General features: G+C 39.9%; 1 pseudogene; it reads left to right on the top strand.

Annotated features, from left to right (window-relative positions):
- Positions 1 to 3,184: 3,184 nt before the first annotated feature.
- LOC143386377 (leucine-rich repeat neuronal protein 1-like) lies at positions 3,185 to 5,336 on the top strand (annotated as a pseudogene).
- Positions 5,337 to 18,160: the final 12,824 nt, after the last annotated feature.

The raw sequence follows: 18,160 nt of genomic DNA, 5'->3' as shown, positions 1-18,160 counted from the left end.
TTTCCCCATTCTGTCATCTTGGCAGCCTTGTCAAACATAATCTTAACAAAGATCAATATACGGAAGGGTTTATTTCTGGGTTTTCTGTTCCACTGGTCTGTGTGTCTTAAGCACCTTCTTTTGTATTATGGATCATCATTCTCTATTTCCAAAGGAATCAAATTTAGGTTTAGGAGAACAAAATGCCTTTCTTCTGTATTTGATGGGAGAGCTGACATTCTGGGCTTCTGTAGTTCTTTAGTTAGTTTGTTGAGGTGTGTGTATGTGTGGAAGACTAATTTGAATATTTCAATATAATCATCTCGAATCATAGCATTTAAACTATAATGGAGCAATGCCTATGGTATTCAAGCTACTGCACCACAAAAGCTATTATTTAATAGTAATATACTGTTTGGGAGAGTCTCTCATACAACAACTTTAATACATATCTTAATTCCTGATACATTTCCTTAAATTCAATTGAAACATAAAAATTAGTTGAAATTCTATCTTTGAGTTATGAAAGATAGATTTTTTCTTTTGGCTTTCTGTTTTGAATGAAGATTGAAGAATAACCTGTGGCAGAAATTTTCTTAATGTTTACCATGGCCCTTGTACTTGTTTTGGGGTTAGTCTAAATAGAAACAAGAGTGGAAATAATTTGTGGAGTTAATGATATTTGGAAAATGTTATTCTCTGAGGTATGTTTTCATTTTGTAGCATTTCCCCATACAATTCAGAATTGGGTAGTTGTATATTGAGAAGTTTTGCAAATGCACAATAAATGGCAAAGTATTTGGGGTGAGATGGTGGGGGGGACAGGGGTGCCAAACTCATTTCTTTCCCAGAGATCAGTAGGCTTTCAGCATCCTGCTAAACGTTCATCTTACCTCACACTTGCCAAAACCCAGATTGAGTGATTTTATCTTGTGAGACCAGGAACATGGTTTCTATATTCCATAAAGCAACAAAAAGTTTGTAGGATATATCTTTCAGTACTAACTCTTTGTATCATTACACTTTTTGGACAATCACAAGAATAACTATGATTTTAAAAGTAAACCAATATAACATGAAGTGCTAATGTGAAGTGAGAGTCCACTATGTGTTGAACACCAGGCTTGAAGCACATTATGTGCACTGTTTTATTGAATTTCTAGAAACCACTAGAAACTGAAATTCCCTCAGTACTCAAAGCTGAGGTTGATTATGAGAAGAGAAGTATAAGGAAACATATAACCCTACTTTTAATAATTAGCAAGTAATGGGCCAAATCTTAGGAAAGCAAGACTAACACGAAATCCATAATAGCCTTTTATACCTGAAAGGAATCCAGAAAACTGGAAATATCAACCAGTAATAATATCTTTATAAGCCAGTTATCATATATATCTGATCTCAGAAGATCTTATTAAAACCTAAAGATGATGGTCAATAGATCATGTGTCCTTGGCTTTTCTTCTCTTAATTGTCCTCTGACAATTGCTACTTACCTAAAACCAAAATGGATAAGATACAATAATATGGTAATAAATAATGAATGTAGTTAACTTCAATGAGCATTTACTATGTGCCAGTCACTGTGCTAAAAGCTTGACATAGATTCTTTAATTCTCTCAGTAATCCTATGAGAGAGGTACTTTTATGATCAACCCTATTGTATAAATTGAAGAAACTGAGACTTCAAGAGATTGAGGAATGTATTCATGGTTCACAGATATCATATGGCCAGCAATATTTTCATGAGATTAATGAAACTGTGCATCTGAGATAATATTTTTATGTATAAATGGAATATTTGTGGAAGATTTTTTGTTTTTTGTTTGTTTTTGCATAGGGTGGTCTGGGGATTGAACCCACGTCTGCTCTACCACTAAACTATATCTCCAGCCCCCACTTTTTTTTATTATGTTCTGATTTTCAGATAGCATCGTGCTAAATTGCAGAAGCTGGCCTCAAACTTGAAGTCCTCCTGCCTCAGCTTTCTGAGCCACTGGGATTTCAAGCATGCACCACCACCCTTGTCTCAATATTTGTGTTTTTAATGAAGACTAGTGGTATGGGATCATAGAGTTGTTTTTATTTACTCAGTCACTATTAGATGTGACTATTAGAATGTTAAAAAATATCTACTATCTTCCTTTCATAGTTGTGTTAAGTTAACTTTTTGCATAAAAATAAATTGATCTCTGGGCTGGGGATGTGGCTCAAGTGGTAGCATGCTCGCCTGGCATGCGTGCGTCCCGGGTTCAATCCTCTGCACCACATATAAACAAAGATGTTGTGTCTGCCAAAAACTAAAAAATAAATATTAAAAAATTCTCTCTCTCTTTCTCTCTCTCTCTCTCTCTCTCTCTCTCTCTCTCTCTTTAAAAATCAATCAATCAATAAATAAATTGATCTAGAAAAGCTTTGGCGGGTGCCTTTCCACAGAATGTACCACTTAAATTTCTGGAAACAAATGAGGTATTAATTAAGCTGTAAATAATTAAAAATTATTAATGCACCGAGTCTCTAATAAACTGCCATTTGTATTTTGCTTTTAGTAGGGATGACCTTTTTTGCTTTTAAGAGCCCTAAATATATGCAATTTCTAAAGTCATCTTTTATTTTAAAAGAAATGACATCTACAAGCTTTTCTAGGTATTCTGAATCAGTGTGTGTGTGTGTGTGTGTGTGTGTGTGTGTGTTTAACAATTTTGTCCAGTAGTACATGCACTCCCGATTGTAAAAGTGAAGGAACATTAACTGCTTTTAGTATAGTAAGAGGGATATAGTGAGTATCCTGATGTTTTAAAGCTTATTTGCCTATTTAAATGCATTTAAACATTTCTTCTTATTAGAATTGTGACTATGCCTTTTTAGTAAATAAAAGGAAGGCTCTAATGCAGAAAGTAGTGGAACAAGCATAACACCTTTCCTAATCTACTTTTCAGACACAGTTCCAGACTCTTGGCTGAGGTCACTCAGATGAGAAGCTGTGTGCATGCCTGGAATCGAGAGACACAGATGAAAGACTCCCAATTGCTTTCTGCCTTTTGAAAAGTCCAGAACATCATCCCTTTGGACTCTGGCATTCTGTACATCTCAACCGAGACTGCTCGAATGTTTACATTTTCTGCTCCGTGTTGACAGATAGAGTTCCCATTTTGTTTAAACTCACTCCCCAGGCCTGAGACTTGAGCTTGTTCGGCAAGCCATCATGGCTGGAGTGAGCCTGGTAGCAGCTGCTTGCCAACTGGTGGTGGGCTTGCTAGTGACCTCCTTCACGGAGTCTTCCATACAGAATAGTGAGTGTCCACAACTCTGCGTCTGTGAAATTCGACCCTGGTTTACCCCGCAGTCCACCTACAGGGAAGCCACCACCATGGACTGTAATGATCTCTGCCTCACGAGGATTCCTAGCAACCTTTCTAGTAACATGCAAGTGCTTCTCTTACTGAGCAATAACATCGCGAAGACGGTAGATGAACTTCAACAGCTGTTCAACTTGACTGAGCTAAATTTCTCCCAAATCAACTTTACCAATATTAAGGAGGTAGGGCTGGTGAACTTGACTCAGCTCACTACTCTGCATTTGGAAGAAAATCAGATCACAGAGATGACTGATTAGTGTCTGCAAGACCTCAGCAACCTCCAGGAACTCTACATCAACCACAACCAGATCAGCACTATCTCTGCTAATGCCTTTGCAGGCTTAAAAAATCTTCTAAGGCTCCACCTGAATTCCAACAAGTTGAAGGTCATTGATAGTCACTGGTTTGATTCGACACCTAACCTGGGAATTCTGATGATTGGGGAAAACCCTGTGATTGGAATTTTGGATATGAACTTTAAACCCCTCTCAAACTTGAGAAGCTTAGTTTTGGCAGGAATGTATCTCACGGATATCCCTGGAAATGCCTTGGTGGGCCTGGATAGCCTTGCGAGCCTGTCTTTTTATGATAACAAACTGGTCAAAGTCCCTCAACTCGCCCTGCAAAAAGTCCCCAATTTGAAATTCTTAGACCTCAACAAAAATCCCATCCACAAAATCCAAGAAGGAGACTTCAAAAACATGCTCCGGTTAAAAGAACTAGGGATAAACAATATGGGGGAACTTGTTTCCGTGGACCGCTATGCCCTGGATAACCTACCAGAACTCACAAAGCTAGAAGCCACCAATAACCCCAAATTGTCTTACATCCACCACTTGGCTTTCCGAAGAGTTCCTGCCCTGGAAAGCTTGATGCTGAACAACAATGCTTTGAATGCCGTTTACCAAAAGATGGTAGAGTCCCTTCCCAATCTGCAGGAGATCAGTATCCACAGCAATTCCTTGAGGTGTGACTGTGTCATCCACTGGATTAACTCCAACAAAACCAACATCCACTTCATGGAGCCTTTTTCCATGTTCTGTGCCATGCCCCCCAAATACAGAGGGCAGCAGGTGAAGGAAGTTTTAATCCAGGATTCAAGTGAACAGTGCCTGCCAATGATCTCTCACGACACATTCCCAAATCATTTAAACATGGAGATTGGCACTACAGTTTTTCTAGACTGCCGGGCCATGGCTGAGCCAGAACCTGAGGTTTACTGGGTCACTCCCATTGGAAATAAAATAACGGTGGATACCCTTTTGGAAAAATACAAGCTAAGCAGTGAAGGTACCTTGGAAATAGCTAATATACAGATCGAAGACTCAGGAAGATACACGTGTGTTGCCCAGAATGTCCAAGGGGCAGACACTGGGGTGGCCACCATCAAGGTCAATGGAACCCTTCTGGATGGTACCCAGGTGCTGAAAATCTATGTCAAGCAGACGGAATCTCATTCCATCTTAGTGTCTTGGAAGGTCAACTCCAATGTCATGACATCAAATTTAAAATGGTCGTCGGCCACCATGAAGATCGACAACCCCCACATCACATACACGGCCAGGGTCCCAGTAGACGTTCATGAATACAACCTGACCCATCTGAAGCCTTCTACCGATTATGAAGTATGCCTCACTGTGTCCAACATTCACCAGCAGACTCAAAAGTCATGCGTCAACGTCACAACCCAAACTGCTGCCTTTGCTCTGGACATCTCTGACCAAGAAACCAGCACAGCCCTCGCCGCGGTCATGGGGTCCATGTTCGCCGTCATTAGCCTCGCATCCATGGCTGTGTACATTGCCAAGAGATTTAAGAGAAAAAACTACCACCATTCCCTAAAAAACTATATGCAAAAAAACCTCTTCCATCCCCCTGAACGAGCTGTACCCACCACTCATTAACCTCTGGGAAGGTGACAGCAAGAAAGACAAGGATCGTTCGGCAGATGCCAAGCCAACCAAGGTCGACACATCCAGAAGATACTACATGTGGTAACTCAGTGGATATTTTGCTTCTGGTAGTAAGGAGCACAAAGACGTTTTTGCTTTATTCTGCAAAAGTAACCAGTTGAAGGCTTTTGTATTTTTGACTGTGCTAGTTTGTGGCAGAGTGGGGAGGACAGGTGGATATTTCAAATTTTTTTAGTATAGCGTACGTATCGCAAGGGTTCCACACGGCTGGCAGCAACTCTAGGCTTCCAGTTTGTGTTTGGTTTTTATTCTTATCATTATTATGATTATGATTATGATTATTTTTATTATTTTATTTTAGTTGTTGTGCTAAACTCAATAATGCTATCCTAACTACAGTGCTCAATAAAATGATTAATGGCAGGTTGGGGTTCCCCTGTGCATGACCCCTTCTTCTGAAGCCATCAGTAGGAAGTTCCGCATCCTCCAAAAAAAAGGTAATTAATATACAGTTTTGAAGCAGCATCGAACCTTTTGTAGCAATCTGGTGTACAGACTTTAACCCAAGAAGCTGACTAGACTGTCTACCTTCCTTGAATGACTTTAGTTGACTGTACTGTAATGTTGTATCAACTGAATTGAATGTTTGCCTTTCAACGACCACTTCTCTTTCATTTTTCCTCTTTTTTTTTGTAATAGTTAAAGAGGCTTAGAAAAAGCTTACAGGCAATAGAAATATGTATATCAGATTTTTTAATGTAACAAACTACATGTTAATTGTTACCTTATTCTTTTTATCTTTAGTAGACACTTTTAAAAGAAGAGATAATTTTGTTGTGTTGAACTCACCAACCTGTGGTGTACAAATGAAGACAGAACTATAATAAATTAGTTTTGTTCTCATTTTTTTAGAACACTTTCAATAACGTATCGTTTATAGTTCTTAACAGCCGCAGTGGTAATGATATATTTTTCACATCCATGAAACAACAAATGAAATAAATCAGCTGTCACACGATGTCTCTTAAAAAGCTAGACCCTAAAATGTTTTGAATTATTTTTGTACAGGAAGAAATAACTATTTTAATTCAGATATTCTAAGGAGAAGTGTTTCTATATTTTAAATATTACTGACCAGAATCAAATGGGAGGGTGTTCATATTAAAGAAAGAAGCTGTATTACTATATCCCATGCATACCTAAACAATCTCTCTCTCTCTCTCTCTCTCTCTCTCTCTCTCTCTCTCTCTCTCTCTCTCACACACACACACACACACACACACACACACACACACACACACATTCACACACACACGCATACTTTGGATTTGTCATTCCTTTTCTGTAAGGGTTAAGACCTGATTTATTTTTTACAGTATCCACATTCTCCATCTATGTGTGAAGCATGGAGTCATGGACTCTTTCAGGTGTATTTCTGTATTCCTTTTAACAGCCATCTAATGCTTAGACTCCCATGAATCTGTGACTCAGTGTGGCAATATCTGCTGAGACAAGTAAATGATGGAGAGAAAACAGAACAACTTCTGTATGGTGGACTTTTTTCATCCAAATCATAATACACAATATATAGTTGGGCAGAGTTGAGTGTGTCAAGATCACCCGGGAAAGGCCAGTGTGAAGCTGATAACAGGAGCTAGGTTTAGGAGGAAGGCCAGGAAGGGAGGAGATGGGGAGGGAATTTGAAAGTATTGGTAGAGGACAAAAGAGCCATTTGAAAATTGAAATGGACGAGGCAGAGACAAAAAGAAAGGCTATCCCAGAAGGCAGCTCTGACACAGACACACTGTCACATCAGGAGTGTTGAGACTGTCAAAAGGGACCAAGATGAAGCAGGTGCCAGAGGGGGCAGAGAAAGGACAAGGGGGCGAAAAGAAAGTCCAGATGAGGCGGGCTGAGAGCCTTGGGTCTTCTTCAAGTTCTCTGTTTTGTGAATTATTAAAATAAATAAATAATATATATATATATATATATATATATATATATATATATATATATATATATATATATAATAAATGCTTGGGAGCTGGGGGTGTAGCGCAGTGGTCATGCATTTGCCTAGCATGCACCAGGCCCTGGGTTCAATCCTAGCACTGGGGTTGGGGGTAGGAGGGAGTCATTTCTTTACATTTCTAAAAGAAGTGGGGAGGGAACTTCAGATGCTGAAACAAGCAAGCTGCAAGAGGAAAACAGTGAGTACCTGAGCTAGAAGCATCCTTTCCCACAGCCTTTGTCTGTTGATAAGAAAAACTGAGGCCCAAGGAGGGTTTGCCACTGATACAGGTCAGGTCCTCCTGCCCTTTGAGAACTCTGTACCCCACTGATTGCTTAAGGCCCAGCAGCCTGGTAGACTCCCGTGCAAGGCTCCTCAGCTCTGAACAACCTGTGCTGCCCCTGCTTTAAAAATTCAGCACACCCTCAATTCCTGTTGACTCAGGATGACTTTCAGCACAAAGGGTAGTGCAGAGGACCAGGGAACTGTCTGCCTTGCTGGTACTGCCAAGTTCATGTGGGAAACAGAACTGGAGATGCTTTGGATGCAACCAGGAAGCATTTCCAGTTGGGTGAGTCTTGTTTTCAAACATCTGCAGAGTAGTAAACCATCTATCAACAGCTCTGCTACATCCAAAAGTGGTGAAAGCAAGCAGCACTGAAAATGAGACCCACAGTGGCTTGCAGCTGTCGGGAGGAGGCACCATTTACCCACAAAGCAAGGATTGGAACCTGGCACAGAATGGGCATGGAAACTTTGGCGAAATAACTGAAGTAAAACAGTTCAGCCATGCTCCATTCTGAGTACATAGCAAGCTCAAGGAATTCCAAATGTTTTTGCCAACAATATTCTTTGCCAGGTCAGTTGGGAAAATTTTTGTTGTTGTTGTTTATTTATTTATTTATTTTTTTTTACTTTGAAAAAGTATTGAAGCTTTTTTTCCCCCCTGCCCTTGATAATGGCTCAGATTTCACTCAATAGAAAGCAAGATGGCATAGCTCTTTTTCCCCCAGCCGAGTATTTCCTCATTTGTATTTAATTTAATTTGATCAGTTAGACAGGCAGTGAAATTAGACATCAGACTAGGTCCTGATTGCTAATGGAGGTGCCATCACCTTTACCAGTGAAGTGGCTATTATAGATCACATTCTAATTTCACATTTTCCCTCTTACTCCCCGTTACTCTGAGGGCATACAGTGTGTCTCTAACCTGATTTTACAAGGTTATTTTCGGAATATTTCCCTAAAACAGGCATTCCCTAATTTGCTCATCTAATTAATGACAAATCAAATTAATGCCATGAATTTTAAAAAATGCATGATCATCAGTGTTTCTACTTAGAGCTCTGTGACTGGCAAAAAAGAATCATCTTTAATTCTTTTGCAAACAATACCAAAATCATATTTTCTGTCATTTTGTATATGTATTCATTCATTCATTCATTTGCTAACAACACCACGATTACCCCCTTTGCTTGATGTTTGCTTTCTATCTCTTTTCATTTTTCAAAGCATTTTCTTTTCTTCATTCCTGTTTTCATCATGGGGTGGGGGGAAGCATTTTGTACTTCTAACACTTTTCTGGGCAAAACCACTTTTTGCCTTTCTGTTTACTGAAAAGGAGAATTTAACCCCTTCTGATAAATTTTAAGTACAATTGAAAATTCACCTTACTTTCTTCACCTTACTTCTTTCACTCTTACCCTGCTTGCAAATAGACTTTATTCTTTCCTTTAAAAAAAAATTCTTCTTTTAATTCAAAAGGAATTATCTGGGAGAAAATGTTTCTTTAAAGCTCAGATTTAGAATCACCATTTGATTTGTTACTCTCAAATGAACCTCTGCAGGCCTTGAACTAATCTGGGGTAGAAATGATTTCTCCTTTGCCTCTCCCCCACCAATAATCAGCTCCTCTCAATCATTTAAACTGGGAATTTAAGGTACATGGTGAAAATAAGAGCTGGTGAGGGAATCAATGATTTTTATCCTTGCTGGTTAATGGAACTAAAGGGTTTCTTACATTGTAGAACACCTTGGAGACTTGATGGTACTAATAGAAAGTGCATAGCATTGGGCCGCTGATATCTCAGAGGAAAATGGGGGTTTGATTTAATCCTGAAAAAGTTTGCTAAGTTGTGGATTATTCCTTTCCAACTTACAGATAGGAAAACTAAGACCTATAGAAGTATTTGCTGATACCATGCAGCTCTGTAAGAAGGGGTTCATCGTGAGATCCCCAAGCTCTCAGTTTTCTCACCCTCCACCCAGGAGGAAGGAGGAGCTTCTATTGAAGGGCAAATGCTGAAGGTCACTAGGCACCGTGGGAAAGAGCAAACGCACAGTTGCAGGGAGGGACATTGAAGGCTTCCTTCTTGTCTTGAATTTTTTCTCTCCTTTAGGAAACACTACATGCTGGGATCTATAATAGTTTTGTGCTTCAAAACTGGGTTTCCACCAGGCTAAATTTTAATTCTAGTCTTCAACTGCCCCATGCCCATCCCTGTTACACACTTGTAAAATTAAAATTTTTAAAGCTTTTTTTTTAATTGGAGGAAATTCAAAACTCATTTGTCCCTTAGGAGAAAGGGACAACTTACATAAAACTAATGACAAACTCCAAAACCTAAACAGGAGAATATGAAACCCATGTAACTGAGCAGTTGCAAGGGTGGTATCTGACATCCTGGAAACACCCAGATCAACCAAACGGATTGGTGGAGTTTGCGGGTAGATTTCTGTTTAGCCAATCCTATGCCCCCCAACACACACCAAAAAGGAGTCTCGGAGCTGTCAAAACACATTAAAATGACGTAGATTATTTTAAAAGGGAAATGTAATTGCCCTTGCAATGTACTCCACCTTGTCAGTTATATAGGAAGAAAAGCCTGTGTCGTGTACCTCATGAAAGTATCTCTGGACATAAATTGGGTTTTTTCTTCTTAAACCATTAAGGTTAGTCTCATTTTAATCATTTCTCTGATCTAATTTTTGAAGCTATGCCCCATCCACCTTGGCCTTTCACTTTCTCTCATAAGTTTAGACTGACAAAATGAATTTCAGCCTGGAACCTGACAGAGTGATCAAGAATCCCTAATAAGGGGGGTGTCCTGCATTAATAAGGTGGTGTTTCAATGTATCCACCTGCATAATAGCATGTCTCTCCAATGTCCACAGAAGACCTTGTGGCATGAGGAAAAGGACAACCATGTCACTGCTGCCAGGACTGTGTGCTTTGGATTTTTTTTGTTGTTGTTGTTGTTTTTTTTTTTGTTTTGTTTTTAAGCAAGGACTTATGAAAGAAAACGAGAAGCAGGTACTGTGTATTTAGTCCTGTGCCAGGAGCTTCTCCTGGGTCAGGGACACCGACTCCTCCAGGTGATCCATCACTTCCTCCAGGAGACGGTACCTGTATTGTCCTGACATCAGTGAATAGTGGGTAATCTGCCTCCCAGGGCAGAGTGATATGCCTGGAGTCATACAGCTGGTGAGAAACAGAACTGGGACAGACACTCAGACCATGTGACTGAGACTTGCAGATTTTTAACCACAGAATGATCCATGAGCTACAGCTAGATCAGGAGTGTGAATGCATATCTCCAAAGCATATTTAGAACTGAGACAGGGAGAGTGGGGGAAGGCACTTCCCAGCACTGAGCCCAGGGTCTCATTTAAGACTCAGAGCTGAGGTCAATACAGTGAGGCCTCTGCATCCACTCATTCTGTGTTTGTGGATTGAACCATCCTTGGATTGAAAGTACAGGTTCAGTCTCGCTAATGGGAAATACTTAGAAAGGTTGCAGGTTGCAAAGTTTGTTTTTTTGTTTGTTTGTTTGTTTCTTTTTTAGATTTTTGGACAATTCTTACTGGTTAAACATCCCTGATCTGGAATCCAAAATGTACCCAAATCCAAAAATTGCTGAGCATTATGTCAGTGCTCATGACACTTTTCAGCACTGAGACAGTGTTCAAACAGTTTTGGTCAGATTTTTAGATTAGAGAAGATTAACCTGTATTTTTTTAATGTTTATGTACTGTTATGGCTTAGATATTAGGTGTCCCACCACCCCAAAAGCTCATGTTTGAGTCAATGCAAAAAAATAAAAAATAAAAGTTTAGAGGAAATGATTGGGTTTTGAGAGCCTTAACCTAATCAGTATATTAATGCCCTAACAGGGATTAACTGTGGGGGGGTAACTGTAGGCAGGTAGTATATGGCTGGAGAAGGGAAATCACTGGGGGTGTGCCTTTGGAGTGAATATTTTATATATATATATATATATATATATATTATATATATATTCCCTGGTCTTCAGTGTTTCTCTGCTTTCTGATTGCCATATCAAAGCCATTTTCCTCCATCACCATCTTTCACCATGATGTTCTGCCTCACTTAGAGCCCAGAGCAATGGAGCCGGGTGTCTGTGGATTGAGACCTCTAAAACCGTGAGCACCACATAAGCTTTTCCTCCTCTAAAAGTGTTCTCATCAGGTCTTTTGGTCACAGCAGCTAAAAACCTGAATAAAACATGTGCAGGACCTATACTGGCTTTTCCTGTCATTGTTCCCTAAACATAATATAACAAATATTTCTTTAATAGCATTTGCATTGCTTTAGGTATTATAAGTCACATAGTGGTGATTCAATGTGAAGGAGGATGTCCTGGGGTCTAGGCAAACAACGGGCCATTTTATGTGAGGAAACTGAGTATCTTCAGACTCTGGTATCCCCTAGAGGTCCTGGAACCAATTGCCAGTGAAGGCCAAGTGACAAGCATATAGAAGTCACAGCAAGGACAACTCTAAAAAGTTTTGAGATGCCAACTTCATATAAACAATTGGAAGAAACCAAAGTTGCAGAAGAAAAAAAGTAATCAGATTGAAATTAATAAAAATAAAATGGGTAGGTGGGAGTAGAAGTAGGCTCCATAAATTGAGCAGTAGGCATTCACCAGGGCTTTGCGGAGCACTTGATAATAGTCCTGTGGAATCCTCTGGAAAGATGCACCTGGAGTGCTAACCGGGCCCTCTCCTTTACACGATTGATTTACTTCTTCAGTGGGCAGCCAGGGAAAGAGTAGTTTCCATGATCTCAGGGGCCTTCTCACAAGAAGTTTTGTTAACATGGTATTTAATGTCATTGGTAAGTGAAAAGGGGGGAAAATGCCGTTTTTTTTCTGCTTAAACCATTAAGGTTAGTCTCATTTTTAATCATTTCTCTGATCTGCTTTTTGAAGCTATGCCACATCATTGGGTGCAAAGACTTGTTCTGAGGCCCTACTGTGCAACATTCCAGGGTTAGGGGTGCCGGGTTCATCAACTCACTAGGGAACTGTTAGTAAAGACTTTTATGGCTAACTCCCACATCTTTGTGATCTCAGTAGCCCTTACTTGTAAAATACATGCCATTCTATCTATCTTCTGGGAGGCAAATTAATTTAAATGTCTCATGTGCTGATGAAACTATTAAAAGAAGGCCACTGTGAGCTTCTCTTGTTAGAGCTCCACATCCTCATGAACAATATTGGTTTCACCCAATTTTATTCTGACTGCCTTCAGTGTGTTCCCATATCATCAGGTGGTTCCTATCAGCTATTCATTTAAACATGTATTCTTTTAACAGTAATATATAAAGCACAGAGAAAGGTATATGTTAACAAAAATAGCAACTCATTCTAGGGCAAGGAAGACAAGAAGAAATAAATAAATGATTTGTGTGTAGTCTTTTCTCCCTCTGCATATTTATATTTGTATATACATATAATTGTAAAACTTCACCTGTATGAATATAGAATTAAAATCCTGGTATATATGGTTTTGTATAAATTTTTCTATCATGCAAGAAGCCAGAATTTTTTTATATCACTAAATTCTCTTGGAAAGCATGATATTCATGATATTAAAGGCTGTATATAGTCATCTATCATATGGATATGTAGTCATTAAACATCTCCTTCTTTTGGAGATATGTCTTCCATGTCAAGACTGGGAGCCATAAATAAAAGCCTATGCTGCTTCCATTATCAACAGTGCAGTCATGGAGGAAGATGGACGTCCACCAAGAGGACAAAATGACATGAAGACAACAGGAAGAAGAGCCCTGGTTGGTTTGGGGGTGGTCAGAGATCAAATTTTACTACTTGAGCTCAGAATTAAAAGATAAGGTAAAAGTTCCACAAGGAAATGCACAGAGGGACGGTATCTAAGCAGAGGGAACAAATTGCCCTATGTGTCAACTTTCCATGACTGTGACAAAATACCTGAGAGATGGTTTACTTATGAGGAGGAAAGGTTCATAGTTGGAAAGATTTTGTTGAGTCCACAGTCACTTGGCTCTGTTGTTTGGGGCCTGTGATGAGACAGAAGAGACATCAAGGCAGGGAGCAAGTGAAGAAGCAAAACTGCTTACCTTGTGGCAGACAGGAATCAAGGGAAAGAGGACCTGGCCAGGGTCCAGATTTCCCCTTCAAGGGCATGCCTCCAGTTACGTAGCTTTCTTCCACTAGGTCCCACCTCTCAGAGGTTCCTTTACCTCCCTATGGCACCCCTTTTCCTTATGGACCTGTGTGGAACATTTAGGAACCATGTCTACACTGATCATAGGGTTTCCAAGGGCATGAAAGATGGCCTCCAAGAAGACCTGGGGATACTGAAAGCATTTTGCAGAAGGGGAAGGGGCTATTAAAAACAGAGTCACTGAAGAGGAAGCTGAGATAGAAGTTTTAGCAAGTTCTTGTGTAAAGATGAGCAAGAGACCCGGGTCAAATGAGGCACCCATGGTCCCAGATGAAGTTTTCCGTCCAATTTAATTTTTTTTAAAGCTATTCAACATAATCACAGGTGGAGTGCTTTCCTGGCGAGATAAGAGAAGCTTGCATGAGCCTCTTGATAAACCTTTCTGAGCCTGGGGGGACTCAATATGGAATCCCAGCTGTGGTTATATGTAAGACACAAGCAATAAACAGATGTGAAATGGCCCTATTTGTCTCAGTCTATCCCAGTCAGTGGCCTGAAGTTAGTCTAGGTTTCTTCTGGTGTCTGGTGTCAAGAAATTAGGGAGTGCATCTTTGGAAAATCGAAATTTATAATGTGGAGTTTAAAACCCAAATTAACTATTTGACTCCTTTGACTACTAAATATAAGTTCCAGTTCACTTGCTTAGACAAAACTAAAAGAAAAAAAAAAAAGCATTGTAATAAACAAGGCCTTTAACTGGAAAAGCCATACTGAGGTATAGCTACCCGCAAACTTATATTTTGCACTCCCTTTTCCAAAAGAACAAATCGAAGGCCTTGTAGCACAAACTAAAATAGTTCTGAATACAAACTTTATTGTCTTGGTGTCTCTGCAGGGATTTTCTTTGGATTTTTATATTAGATTAATTCCTGATAACAAATTTATGACAGCAAGCAGAGATTGACAGAAATCTCTCTCTCTCTCTTTCCCAGTTCAGCTCTTAACCAGTTTGGATTGTGGACCTAACACTCCATGGTATTTTTAACTCTGGGAGATTTGTCCAAACCTGTTTTCAGATTCCACCTACCCATGCTCTGAATTATTACATCTGTCTGGTGAAAGATCCAAATGACCATCCTACAGATATCTTAATTACAGTCCACATCACCAGACAGACAACATAAATTATAGTTAGCTTCCCATTAGCTACGTAAATTGAATCAGGCACTTTGCAGACAGTGAAAAATACTAGACCATCCAAAAGTTAAGAGAGGTTTGTCGAATGAAAGAAGTTATTCACAATTGGACTTCAGAGTGAACCACAAACTGTTGCCAGAAGCAAATGTATCTTCTGGTTGGATGTTGTTGTGTCTGGTAATAGATTTTTGGATTGTTGCAGAGAGCAAGTTGGCATTTAGTTGATTTGGGGAACAGATTGCATTTCTTGAGTTTTCTTCTTTTTGCTTCCATTTTTGAGGCTTGGGAAATTTTTGCCTTCATTCCAAGTTTGTGGAAATCATTCAACACAGGACATCTGCTTGGGCTGAACCACTTGTGATCATCTGGGATTGCTTGGATTTCTGTTCCGTCCCTCAAGGTGCTATTCTGAACACATGACAAAACGGCTTACATTTTTCTGAGCATATTGCAACTCCCGATAGATTTGGCCATCACACATCATCCCCATGCAGATAAGTACATATTCTTTATGGTTCTGTGGGGTACACTCACCATTCCCCAAACTCTAGAAGCCTTATTAAAAATACTTCATCTGCCTTTTTTGACTCCAGCAAAACTTGCAGTTTGCAGCTGACTAGCAGGAATTAACACACAGTCTCTCTGATGTCTTAAAATCACCAATGGCCAGGTGAAGGAAGGTGGTTTGGAAAAATAATGACATTAAGAGAGAAATAAAAAGAAAACTGCAACTGCTGCAGAAACTATTGCTTAGGATAGAGTGGCAGACCTCTCTCTCTCTCTCTCTCTCTCTCTCTCTCTCTCTCTCTCTCTCTCTTCCCTAAAAGCCCCAGATGCTGGTAGGAGTTGAGAAATGACAACTTCTTGCAAGTATGCTGAAAGAAGAGCCTTTTAAAGGGGTCTTTTGTGTCTCAGTTTCCCTTTTCCCGTTTTCTGTGAGCAAAGCTGGAATTCCGACAATTGTTCCTAACTTCACGTAGGTTCTCATCTCTAGGCCACATCCATACTGGGGAATGAAGAGAACTTAAAGTCGGCCTGGGAAGGGTCGAGGAAGAGGCTTGGATGCTGAGAGTCCCAGTCTTGCAGTTTTCTTTGAAGTGGACCTGGTTAGTTCCCCAGGGAATTCGAAAAGAGACACCCAGCGTAGAAGTTCTGCCCATGGACTCTGGACATTTTCCTATGGTAGGTTTGAACATCCTTAATTATTCATCGAGGAGATCAGCAAACAGCTAACAGGGTCTGGAATGGCCAACATCACCATGGAAATGGTTGGATAATTCAATTCTCAGCTCTATTCCTAGCCTCTTCCTCCACAAAACAACAAAACCATTAAATTGCTTATCTTTTCTAACTCAGTAGAGTCAAAATTTCTGCATCTTTGCTTCTTGTTCTCTGCATTTCCATCATGTGAGGCTATTTAAGACCCTATTTCCAGGTGGGTGAGATGGCACATGCTTGTAATTCCAGGGGATGTGGAGGCTGAGGTAGGAGGATGGTGAGTTCAAAGCCAGCCTCAGCAATTTAGCAATGCCCTAAGCAACTCAGTGAGACCCTGTCTTTAAATAAAATACCAAAAAAAGGGCATAGCAGAAACATTCTGAGGTGGGGGTTCTGGATTTTAATTGGTGGGGGGACAATGAAGTCCATAATTGTGCTCATGGGATGCCTGGCTGGAAGGACACACCCTGCTGGCTGTCCCTACAAACCCTGAGTGTGGCTTACTCTTCATGATGTACAAGGCGAGTTCCGCTTTCTTCACTTACTGTATGGTGTCGCATTGAGGACAAAAACGTCAGAAGAACCTTAATATATCATTTAGTTTAACACAATGCTTTTGCAGAGGGAGAAATTGAGGCCAGAAAAAGAGAACAACTTGGTTAACCTCTCCCAACCACCAAGTGGAAAAGCTGAAACTAGAACTCGGTTTTGAATTTTAGACACAGGAAAACTTAAGCTTTCTCCCCAAATGTTCTGACCCTGCACCATCAGGAAGATTGTTCAAGCCTTATTATCTTCAGTCCTGAGGGAGAATCATCTGTGTTCCCATATAATTCTGGCTACGGTGAACTTGCTGTGAGTTCCTATGACGTGTGTGGAAAGTTATTTTCTGCTTTCACCCCTACACCTTGACTAAATCTATCATTCTGGACCACAAGTTACACCACCCCAACAGCCCATTTCTGTTCTTGAAAGGGACATTTTTTCAAAATATGGCATATTTCATCTTTTTCCTGCCATCTTGTGAGGGGAGATGATGGCAAAATAGAAATGATCCATCATAATCCTTTCAAATGCCAGAACACTCTGCTTCCTATGAATTAATGTTGACTCTCTGTCACAAGTGAAAACGATGGCTGTCAGGGACAAGAGAACTAGTAGTTTGAAAAGATTCAGTTCCCACATACATGATCCCTGAAATCAACTTCAATTTATAAGTTGTCAAAATTTATCCCACATAATGAATTTATCATCCCAGACCAATAGCTCAGAGGGTCCTTTGAACCTCACTATCCACATTTTCAGAGAACTTTCAATTTAGAATCAAACTAGGTCTTCTGATGGAGGTATATGTGTGGTGACCACAGGAAGGTGCTTTCACCGAATAAATATTTATTGAGCATCTACTACGTGCAGCATATGATCACGGGTCATTCTGTTTATTGGTCAGGGCAAGCAGCAGGTAAAGGGGTTGACATTGCCTCATCCCAGAGATTCATCGGAAAGAATGAAACATTCTCCAGATTTCAGCCACCTAAGTGGGCAACCAGAAGAGTGTTCTCAATTCAAGTGGCTGCCACTTTCACCTCAGAACAAGCTTTCAGGGAATTTAGAGAAAGAAGCAATCACTTAGAACTGTGGAGAGCAGAAAAGGAGGAATTATTTTTGTAGGATTGATAGATGAGGTAACACTGCAGCAGGGCCTCAGAAAACAGCAAAAGAAAATTGAACTTGGGAAAGTGAGCACAAGGCAAAAAAGTCTAAAGAAAATGTAAATCATGGAGTATGCAAAAGCACTTACTACAGTAAATAATTCTGTTGCTGGTGGTAAAAATAACAAAATTTTTGTTGAGCCTCAAAAATGTCCTAGGCACAATGGTGAGTGTGTTATATGCATAATTTAATTTATAATCTTCAAAATAACCCCAGGAGACAAATTTCATTGTTTTGTTTTCTATTTTACACAGGAGGGAACAGGAGGCTTAGAAGGTTAACCAGTTTGTTCAAGGTCACCCAAGATGCAGAACCAG

This window comes from Callospermophilus lateralis, unplaced genomic scaffold (genome assembly GCF_048772815.1).
Source record: "Callospermophilus lateralis isolate mCalLat2 unplaced genomic scaffold, mCalLat2.hap1 Scaffold_197, whole genome shotgun sequence".
Taxonomy (NCBI): Eukaryota; Metazoa; Chordata; class Mammalia; order Rodentia; family Sciuridae; genus Callospermophilus; species Callospermophilus lateralis.
The sequence above is the reverse complement of the archived record's forward strand: the minus strand, read 5'-3'. Positions and strand labels throughout refer to the sequence as shown.